At 41.6% G+C, this 11,139-nt stretch overlaps 1 pseudogene; it reads left to right on the plus strand.

The window, feature by feature from the left end:
• LOC100465470 overlaps positions 1-10,908 on the plus strand; it is a 194,796-nt pseudogene extending 183,888 nt beyond the window's left edge.
• The last annotated feature ends 231 nt before the right edge of the window (positions 10,909-11,139 follow it).

Genomic DNA, 11,139 nt, shown 5'->3' on the forward strand with positions numbered 1-11,139 from the left:
CAGCCTTAAGGAGATGCTTAAGTCAGAGGCTAAAACCCTCATGAATGGGAGTATAAAAGAGGCTCCAAAGAGCTCCGTAGCCCTTCTACCATGTGAGGACACAGAGATAAAACTGCCAGCTGTGAACCAGGAAAAGAGCCCTCACCAGAATATAGCCATGCTGGCACCTTGACCTTGGATCTTCCAGCCTCCAGAATCTTGAGAAATGAATTTCTGTTGTTTATAAGCTACACAGTCTACAGAATTTGCTCTAGAAGCCTAAATAGACTAAGACACTCAGAGCAGTGGAAAAATCTACTTGGGTAATTTGAGTTCATTATATTAGCAAAGAGTTGGAAGTTACACATAGGATACATGAAAATCTGAATGGATAAAACATAAAGATTATGAATAAAAATATTACATTTGCAATGACCAATTCCATTATATAATGAAATATTGCTAGCAACTTTACATCAGAAAGCTTGAAGGAATAATTCACTCAGGAAAATCTACTTAAATCAATAGTAAACCATATAACAGCAGTACTTTTATTTTTGTATAGAGATTTTCTTTCAGATGATCCAAATAAGTTCGCAAGCATTCAGCCTGGATTGGTCAATCGGAAGGAAGGAAATTACCTAGTTGCTTGAGGTAAGAGGATGACCCCCAAAATGACACTCAATACAGTGAAATGTACTCAAAGTAAAAATCTGCTTAAGTGAGCATCCCCAAAAGCAATATGTCCAACTCATAATGCTGACACCTCAACAGGGCAATGGCAGCTATCTCTATTACTTTCAGCTTCATGTAATAAAGGTGCCTGGTGATAAGTTTCCTGCTCAAGTTTATAGAGTCAATATAAAGAGGAATAAAGCCCGGAAAGTATATAGTATCATATACAATACTTTCTTGACCACATTTTATCATAGAAATCATTCCTTTTTATAATGTGCCATAGTCTTGTTTCGATAAATTAGAAAGAACTAATCTAGATACCACTAAAGTTTGGTTCTTTTATATTTGGTTGATATGTAATGAATTAGTGAACAATGGAGACAGATTCTATAGCAGAGCAAAGAACTCACAAAGCGTGCAAGAAGTGATGAAGTGTGAGGTGGGGGGACCAGCGCAGACTAACAGGCGATGATATATGATGAGGTGCAGCTGAAAATCCCAAGGAAGGATGAAGTGAGATGGGCCGTGATCTTGGGGTGGTGGACATCCATCTGTAATGCAAAAAACTTTATCCGAGAGATCATACAAATGACCAGAAAGAAACTTGAAAACTGGGCTGAATTTTGATAAATGGATATTCTGTAGGATATTAAGGGCAACACTTGGCAACTAAATCCCTAAACACAATATAGATGTCCTGTCTTCAAATTGCCTCCTGTCTTCATGTGACTGGAGTGGTACGTTGTCAGGAAGCGGTCCTCAACGACAAGCCTCTGCCATAATTTAACCTCCATATATGGATTATTTTGAAATTCAATAATGTCATAATTCAAAAATGTACTTTAAATATCTTAAAATGTTGTCAGTTTTACCTCAGCAAAGCTGGAAAAAAACCAAATTAAAAAGTGCCCCTCCTAATGAAACATGAGAGACTATGGTATGGACTATGAGAAACAAACTGAAGACTTCAGAGGGGAGGGGGTGGGGGAATGGGAAAGACTGGTGATGGGTAGTAAGGAGGGCACGTATTGCATGGTGCACTGGGTGTTATACGCAACTAATGAAGCATCAAACTTTACATCGGAATCTGGGGATGTACTGTATGGTGATTAACATAATATAATAAAATAAAAAAGAAGTGCCTCTCCTTGTCCTAAGAGTTTTTGGTATATTTGGAAGATTAACTTTTGAATTTTTTTTTAAAGTCTACTTATATATTTTAGTAATTTCTACACCCAACATGGGGCTCAAACTCATGACCCTGAGATCAAGAGTCACATGCTCTTCAGGTCTACTGGGACCAAAAATATCTTAGGTAGTTTGGCATGGAGGATGATGTGAAAGGCTAAGATGAGAATAAGGAAGACCAGAGAGAGACCAGAAATTATACCTTTAGGGCATACTTACACCCTTCAGAATGAAATAGATGCATTCATATAGTTTAGGACTTGACTTTGAACCTACACTGAATTAAGATAGCCAGTTTGGTTCAGAAGTTGATCAAAATGATTCAGGAAAGAAAAAGACAGTTAAAAATAGTCCCCTGATATTTGCAAATGACATATCTGATGAAGGGTTAGTATCCAAAATATATAAAGAACTTATAAAACTCAACACCCAAATCCCAAAATATCCAGTTAAAAAATGGGCAGAAGACATGCTCTTCAGGTAGGAGTCCCAGATTAGCTCTTTATCTTTGATTTAATATTCATAGGGATCGGGAGTTAATATAACAATAATTATTCATTGGAACATGCATTTTTTAAAAACTGGCATTGAGGGGCGCCTGGGTGGCACAGCGGTTAGGCGTCTGCCTTCGGCTCAGGGCGTGATCCTGGTGTTATGGGATCGAGCCCCACATCAGGCTCCTCTGCTATGAGTCTGCTTCTTCCTCTCCCACTCCCCCTGCTTGTGTTCCCTCTCTCGCTGGCTGTCTCTCTCTCTCTGTCAAATAAATAAATAAAATCTTTAAAAAAAAAACTGGCATTGAAGTAGTAGTAGAACCTTCTACCAAAAAGTACAAACTTTTGGTTAATATGTAAATTTGCTTCTATTTCAGTCTGTCTGAAATAATTTTTCATCTTATCAACTCTGTCTCAAACATTCTCGATGCTTTTACCACTACCACTCTCTGCTGCTATAAAAAGAATCCTAGCGTCTCTCCTTTGCATATATATATCCACTTTGTACCTCTTTCTTCATGAAAATTTTACCCTAAAAAGGCTTCTGGTCATCCCTATTCCTTCTCCACTTACACTGCAAGTAGCGAAAGTGTCTACCTCTCAAAAACAGGAACCAGGAGGAGGAATGCTACTAAATCATATCCATGCTTCCTGCTAATGAAAGAAAGATATATAGAGGGTTATCAGGGGAAAAAATTGACTACTTTTAAGAATTTTAATAAAAGTAATTGTTGTTTGGAATAATAGGAATCATACTAGGAATGACTGGGAATAATGGTCCCAGCACCATAAAACATAGGTGCTTTGGAAGAAAAGTGAACAGATAGGTCAGAGTACAGGGGGGCAGTAAGGAAATCTATTGTAGATTAGATGTAGAGTGAAATTTATCCAGGATTTGGATTTCAAAAAGACCATGTCATTTTAATTCATCCCAATTCTGCAATTAGTATAGAAAAGAGAAAGTGAGCTGTCAATAGAAATAGTCTTTGTTTGATATATTTATGGGCTGGTACAGGGGAGGAGGTGAAGGATACACAATGTCCCCTCTGAACTATTTTCTTGTGTCATGTGTCATACTGTACGGGTCACAACAATCACAATGACCTGGGTGGAGACAGCATACCACTTCTCTCCGAACGCTACTTGATGGCCCATAGTTAACGATTATCTTCCCTTTGGCTGAAGACAAAAGAGGAGAAGAGAAAATCCCTGCCATACTCAAAGGACAGATGGCAAGCTCTGCCTAAACTCAAGGGAAGAAAGCAAGGACTTAACATTTATAACCTAAGCCAGTGGCCTTCATTTGTAATGGTTTTGAATTTAAGTATATGCAATTTCTTGAGAATCTAGCAAGCAAGTGATTTATTTGGGAGGAAATCCTGAGAAGCACCAGGAAAAGAAGTAGGGAATTGAAATAGAGAAAGGAAGGAGGCCAATAAATATTCTACCAGGTTACAGCTGTTAGCAACTGGAGCTCCAATCCCACGGAAGAACCCAGGGAGACAACATAGAATATGCCTCAGAGATTTCCCAAGCTATGGATATTTACCCTCCAATTCCATCAGACATTGCCCAAGAGCTACTCACAAGGGACACTAATGCCTCAGCACTCCCAGCACACCGTCCCTATAGGCCATACGCACTCCAGTGGTCAGAGAAGATCTACGGAATCTCACATAACTGCTGCACAAAGTAGCAGAGTGGACGGGCAGGGGAGTGGTGGCTACTGAACAGATACGGACAAGCCATCAACAGCATTTGCTGTACCTTATTCCCATCAGACTGGACTCCAAAATACCGTTATATTTATCATCTGAACAAAAAAAAATAATTGAGGGAAAGGAGGGAAACTCTCCTTGTACGGAAGAGAATACTGCATGTACAAGAAGGCCAGAGCAACATTATTGGAAAAGGAAACTTCCTGGGGTGCCTGGGTGGCTCAGTTGGTTAAGCCACCAACTCTTGATTTAGACTCATGTCATGATCTCAGGGTCGTGGGATCAAATCCTGCATCAGCTCCGGGCTCAGTGGAGTCCGCTTGAGATTCTCTCTCTTCCTTTCCCTCTGCCCCACCCCCAATCCCCCCACCGCTCCCCCCACCCCGCCAGCTCATGCATGTGCACATGCACACATGCTCTCTCTCTCTCAAAGAAAAAAAACAACTTCCTTTAAATTTCTTGGGCTTTTTAGAAATTAATATTAGGTTAGAGCAAGGGCTGGCATGCTAGGCCCTAAAGCCAGATACAATCTGCCAATGGTTTTTGCACAGCCCCAAAGCTAAAAATGGTGTTTACATTCTTAAATGGTTGGGAAAAAGCAAGAAGACTATTTCATGACACGTGAAATTTATATGATATTCAAGTCTCATTGTCCATAAACATTTATTAGAACACAGCCACAGTCATTCACTGACATAATATCGATGGCTATGCTGTCAATGGCAGGACTGAGTAGTTGAGACAGGGATCACATGGGCTTCAAGGCTTAAAAGTTTTCCACGCTGGCCCTTCACGGAAAGTTTGCTGACTGTAATTTAGAACCAGACTCACTCTCAGGGAATCTTCATGATAACAGTGATCCCCTGGGTTGGGAAGATGGATCTCTTCCTTTTTTTAAGAACTGAAACCTTTTATTAGGCTCCATTGAGCAGTCTCTGAGCTTCTTGGATAAGGATGACTGCTCTTTTTTTCTACCCCTAAATTGATCAGAGCTGAACAAATAGACAGTCTCCTCTTTTTGCCAACATAAAACTTGTAGTTTCTTGGCTGAAATGCATGTACTAAGGAATGAGATGCTTACAAATAGTGATGAGAATGGGATAAACTTTAAGATTCAGAATCTCTGTTTTCTCCAATTTGCAACATAATGTTCTGCAAACACCTGCCACATTTTGAGTTTTTTCCAGACATAAGTTCACACTGGAAACTAATGTCTGAACCCCTGAAAAGGAGCTAATTTTGTGACAGGAGATGAAAAGATACCACACCAAGGGGTTAGTTACCAAGGGGTAACTAGAAAAAAAGAGATGGGGTGCCTGGGTGGCTCAGCTGTTAAGCGTCTGCCTTCAGCTCAGGTCGTGATCCCAGGGTCCTGGGATCAAGCCCCGCATCAGGCTCCCTGCTCAGCGGGAAGACTGTTTCTCCCTCTCACGCTCCCCTTGCTTGTGTTGCCTCTCTCGCTGTCTCTATCAAATAAATAAAAATTTTTTAAAAATTAAAAAAAAGAGAGAGAGAGGGTGGTGGCAGCAGGTGAGAGAGAGATTAATATTATTTAATGATCAGGCATCAAGCTAATAAATTGCTGAAGGAATAAAGATTGATGTAATCGATTGGCCATAGAGCAAAAGAATTAAAACTGGTAACTTTCATCAGATCCCAAGGGAATCCAGGATGCCAAGTTTAATCTGGCACCTGACCACAGTGTTGCTTGCTCAGTCATAGGAGCGGGGACTAGATATGTAAACCAGGTCTTTCCCAGGGAGCGTTGCAGTGATCTATGGGTGTGCTATACACCAGCACCGCGGCCCTCAGGATGCCAAAGTCCATTCTCAAGGCCTTGTTTACAGGAGAACATCAGTATCCCCTGGGCACACACGTCAATGTGAAGAGAACTTTAAATAGCACGAGAGAAAAGTATTCTTGGTAGTCACACAGCCTATGATAAACTTTGAAGTACAAATGAGAAGTGGAAGTGAATGTTAAACGTATGCCTTGTCCTAAAACTTCATGAAAAATGAAATGTACAAGAAAAGTTGGATCCCTGCCATGACACCCATTACAGTGTAGACGAAGGCTCTGACCTTTTGTGTTATACTTACTGTGTTTTTGACACATTTAGTCAATTAAAACGGGTGAAGTGTAATTTGTTTTTCTTAAGTTTAATACAGCATGTCAATAGAAGTTAACCAAAATTTATAGTTGGAACACTAAAGCTGCCACATGCACTTAAACAAACGAACACAATTTATCATGGTTGAAATAAAGAGAACATCATGGGCATTTGACTTTATACTTCACGTAAGCGTGTTGCCAAATATAGGAAAGCAAGCGGCTTCTCACACTTCCAATGGAAAAGACATTTTAGTTCACATTAAATATTGGTGTGAAAAATCTGGCAGGTATCCAGTCCTAAGGAGTGTTAACGTTGGCACTTCCACTGTGTACTTTTACTATAAATTGTTGTAGCGTTTATTTGACATGGAATACCCCAAGGATTGATGAGCAAAGAAAGGAAGATTTTTTTTTATTGTGCCATATTACCTTTTTCAGACATCTATACTAAGTCTTTACATCTTCAAAGTCTAAACAAGTAGCCACCTGTATTCAATCGGCACAAGATATTTTTCACGAAACTATAGCTTGCCTTTTTATAAACCTATAAAAGCACACATTTTCCATTTTATTAGTCAGCAAAGCAGTGGTGGATTTAATAATAAAACTTATAAATGCAGTGTCTTTATAGACAGTTTAACTTTTTTTGCTTGTTTAAAATGCCGCAAGAACAACCAAATTTATTTCACAGTTTCTCTCTCGATCCCCATAGAAACAAGTAGCTACAATTTTGTATATCTTTACATTAAAAAAAATTCACCTAGCACTCAGACCATTTATATAGCAGCCTACAGACTCCTAAAGGTTTAAGAGAAACATAAACCGCTAGAGGAAAATTATCTCTTACAATCAAATGCGTGTATTTGATTTTGACACCCATAGTATGTACATCAATTACATATAGCCACAGCAGATATGCGCTTTGAATGTCCAAGAGCAACGTAAAATAAGTTTGTGTCTCCTTTTTCATTAAATAAATACAGCTATACAATAAACACAATAAATAAATAAATATATGCGCACACTCAATGATTACAAAATGAAAACTTAAGGTAGAAGCAGGTAACACGTTAATATTGGTAAAATTTAAAACAGCAGAATGCCTATTGCTGATGGAGACATTGGGAAGTATACTGGAGAAAGGATGAATTGTTATGGCCTTTTGGAAAAGCAGTCTGGTAATATCTGCTAAAATAGAAGATATATACCCCCTTCAAATCAGCATCTCTGTTACTGGTCATCTAAACCATAGAAATAAAATACTAGTAGATAAGGATAGTTAATGCAGTTTTTTAGGGCAGGAACAAAAAATGGGGGGGGGATTGAATGTCTACTAATGGGTAAAAATTTTTAATAAGTTGTGGTACAACCATACCATGAGATACCACACAGCAATTACAAGGGATTTTATCAATCTATAATCAAGGATTAAAAAGATTTCTACAATATGTGGTCAAGTGAGAAAGGTAAGAGGCAGAGAAATATATATATATTATCCCACTCTTCTAAGCCAAACAATGCCAAAAATATTTGAATATAAATACAACTACAAATGTGTGTGAATATATGTAAATATGCAAATGCATATAATCATTTGACCATAAATTAAAGTAAGCCAAGATACACACCAAATTGGTAACATTGATACTTAGGATTATTCAGTTGGTGGAAGAAGAGGCAATGAACAAAAAAAGAAAATTGCATTTTTAAAAGCTTATAAAGTAAAAGCAGAATTATTATATGACCATCTTTGGAAATCTTTGGGAAAAGGAGTGTCCGTGTATGTTTCTAAAAATGGTACGTGAAAGAGTAGTCATCAAAACATCGATGGTATTTTTCCTCAATGTGCAAGAATTTTGGATGATATTTCTCTTTCACTGGCTGATTTTTTTAAACAGTGATTACGATTATATATAAAATATATGATGAAAGGGCTATTTTCATTAAAGGGAAAAAACCTAAAAACTATATAAAGAACACCTAGTTTAAATATCTCTCAATATGAATACTTACTATGGGGGACATGTTTAAGCCTTGAAATTAAAAAAGAAAAAACCCTCACATTTTAAAGGGAAAAAATGGGGGAAAAATCATGAGAAAAAGGAGATGGCATCTGCCACCAATAGGTCTCACTATCCATTCTCCCCTTTTGCAGTTCCTAGATTATCTTTGTGTTTCATCTAGACAAACTGGCACTGAGAATAAACACTGTATTTTGCATTCTCCCTTACAGGTAGGAATGCAGGAATGTGCCTGAGTTCTGCTAGGTGAACGTAAGCAGAAGTGAAGTGTGCAATCCTCAGGCCGGAACCTAGAAGGAGTAGTGTAAGCCACGTGCAGCCATACAGACCAGAGCAAGTCCAAGGGACTATTACAGAGCAAGAAAAGATAACAAAGTTATCATACCATAACCTGGACTGCTTATGCTTGAATTATTGTAAGAAAGACAAACACACTTTTATTTTTTCAAAGTCACTGTCATCTTATTTGTTATCCTGTTAACATAATATACAACTACAGAGTTGCTACCTAGACATGCAGCTACCTTGACAATGCTTAAGATATGAAATACTAATTTTGTGGTCAGTTGGTGATCAGCAAGAAAATAGATACTGCGGGCTGGAAAGTTGGTGATCGTTGATATGCCGTGATGGATTACGTGATTAACTGTTACTTGGTTAGCTGTAGACTATAATATCTTTTAATACAAATCACATGCAGATAGAGCCTATGAGAGAGTTCACCTGGGAAAAAACTCAAAATATTGGTGAGAATTGGTTTTTCCTTGCCAAATTTAGCAAGTCTGGCAGGAGAGATGAGTTCAAAAGAATTATAAGATATTTCTGCAAAGACAGATTTAGCAGAAGACAAGACTGGCCCAGTCCCCCTGAAAACATCACTGAGAATGGGGCCCGTCTAGTGGCAAAGATCAGATAAAGAAAACAGGGCCTTTTGCTTTCTCATGCAAGACTGCTGTTTCAGGGGGCGCCTGGGTAGCGCAGCCGTTAAGCGTCTGCCTTCAGCTCAGGGCGTGATCCCGGCGTTATGGGATCGAGCCCCACATCAGGCTCCTCCGCTGGAAGCCTGCTTCTTCCTCTTCCCACTCCCCCCCCCCCGCCCCGCTTGTGTTCCCTCTCTCGCTGGCTGTCTCTGTCAAATAAATAANAAAATAAATAAAATCTTACAAAAAAAAAAAAAAAAAAAGACTGCTGTTTCAGATGATTTAAAAGTAGCCAAAAACCAAAAACGTAGCTAATTGAATCAGAGAAAAAGAGATCCCCACCTAGAAGTAGCTTCTCAGCTCCTTCTCAAATCCTGTCAGGTTCAGCCTCCTCACCTCCACTCCAACCTCCACCATGGTGATCCAGAAGTCCTAGAGGTGTTCACCTCCCGCCCACTCGCACCCGAGACACCTGGAGCCCACATCCGCTCCCCAGCCTTCTCCCGGGCAGCAGCAGCAGCTCCTGGGGTGGTCTGGACACCAGCGTGAGTATGGTCAGGGGCTACAGCAGGGCTGGGGGATAGGGGGTATCAAAGCCGTCTCAGTGAACCAGAGCCTGCTGAGCCCCCTTAAGAGGGAGGCAGACCCCAACATCCAGGCTGTGCAACACCCAGAAGAAGGACCAGATCAAGACCCTCACCAAGTTTGCCTCCATCAACAAGGTGCGGCACCTGGAGCAGCGGAACAAAATTCTGGAGACCAAGTGGAGCCTCCTTCGGCCGCAGAATCCCGCTCGGAGCAGCATGGAGAGCTCCGTAACCCACCTTTGGCGGCAGCAGAACACACCGGGTCAGGAGAAGCGGAAGCTGCAGGTGGAGCTTGGCAACAGCGAGGAGCGGGTGGAGGGCTTCAGAAATAAGTACAAGGAGGAGATCAAAGAGCGTGCAGACATGGAGAATGAATTTGTCCGCATCAAGAAAGATGTGGATGAAGCTTACATGAACAAGGTAGAGCTGGAGTCCCGCCGGGAAGGGCTGGTGGACGAGATCGGTTTCTTGGGCAGCTTATGAAGAGGCGATCCGTGAGATGCAGTCCCAGATCTCGGACACATCCGTGGTGCTGTCCACGGACAACAGCTGCTCCCTGGACCTGGACGGCATCATCGCTGAGGTCAAGGACGTCACCAAATGCAGCTGGGCTGAGGCCGAGACCGTGTACCAGATCAAGTACAAGGAGCTGCAGGCATTGGCTGGGCAGCCTGGGGATGACCTCGATAGCACGAAGTTGGAGATTTCCGTGATGAACCAGAAGATCAGCTGACTCCAGGGCCTCAAAGGCCACAGGGCTTCACTGAAGGTCACCACCGCTGATGCTAAGCAGAGCCAGGAGCTGCCTGTTAAGGACACCAATGCCAAGGTGGCGGATCGGAGCCAAGCAGGATATGGTGCAGCGACTGCACGAGGACCAGCAGCTCACAAACATCACGCTGGCCCTGGACATAGAGATCTCCACCTACCGCAAGCTGCTGGAGGCCAAGGAGAGCCAGCCGGAGTCTGGGATGTGGAATATGAATATCAATGCAAAAACTACCAGCAACTACTCACGCGGGCTGAGCTCCGCCTACAGGGTCCTCCTGATCCTGAGCCCGAGCCTCAGCTATGGCCTGAGCTCCTGCCAGTCCAGCTTCGGCTCCAGCAGACGCTCCAGTTCCTTTAGCTGTGTCAGTTCCTCCAAGGCCTTGGCTGTGAACACGATCGAGACCTGCAGTGGGAAGCTGGTGTCCAAGCCGTCCACGTGAATAGCCACTGTGGTCCCTCCCAGCCTCCTCCCTCCTGTGACTACCATAGAGCCTCTGGGGGAAGGAGCTGTGCGGGGGAGCATCAGGAACAAAAGCCCTACCTGAGGCTCAGTCCCAGTCCTCCACCTACCCTTGGAGGCAGTCTGTCACCCCGGGTACCCCTTCTTGCCCACGTCCCCAACTAAAACTGTCTTTTCCCAAATAAAGACTCAGATGGCTCTGCCAAACCAC

This window comes from Ailuropoda melanoleuca, chromosome 5 (genome assembly GCF_002007445.2).
Source record: "Ailuropoda melanoleuca isolate Jingjing chromosome 5, ASM200744v2, whole genome shotgun sequence".
Classification (NCBI taxonomy): Eukaryota; Metazoa; Chordata; class Mammalia; order Carnivora; family Ursidae; genus Ailuropoda; species Ailuropoda melanoleuca.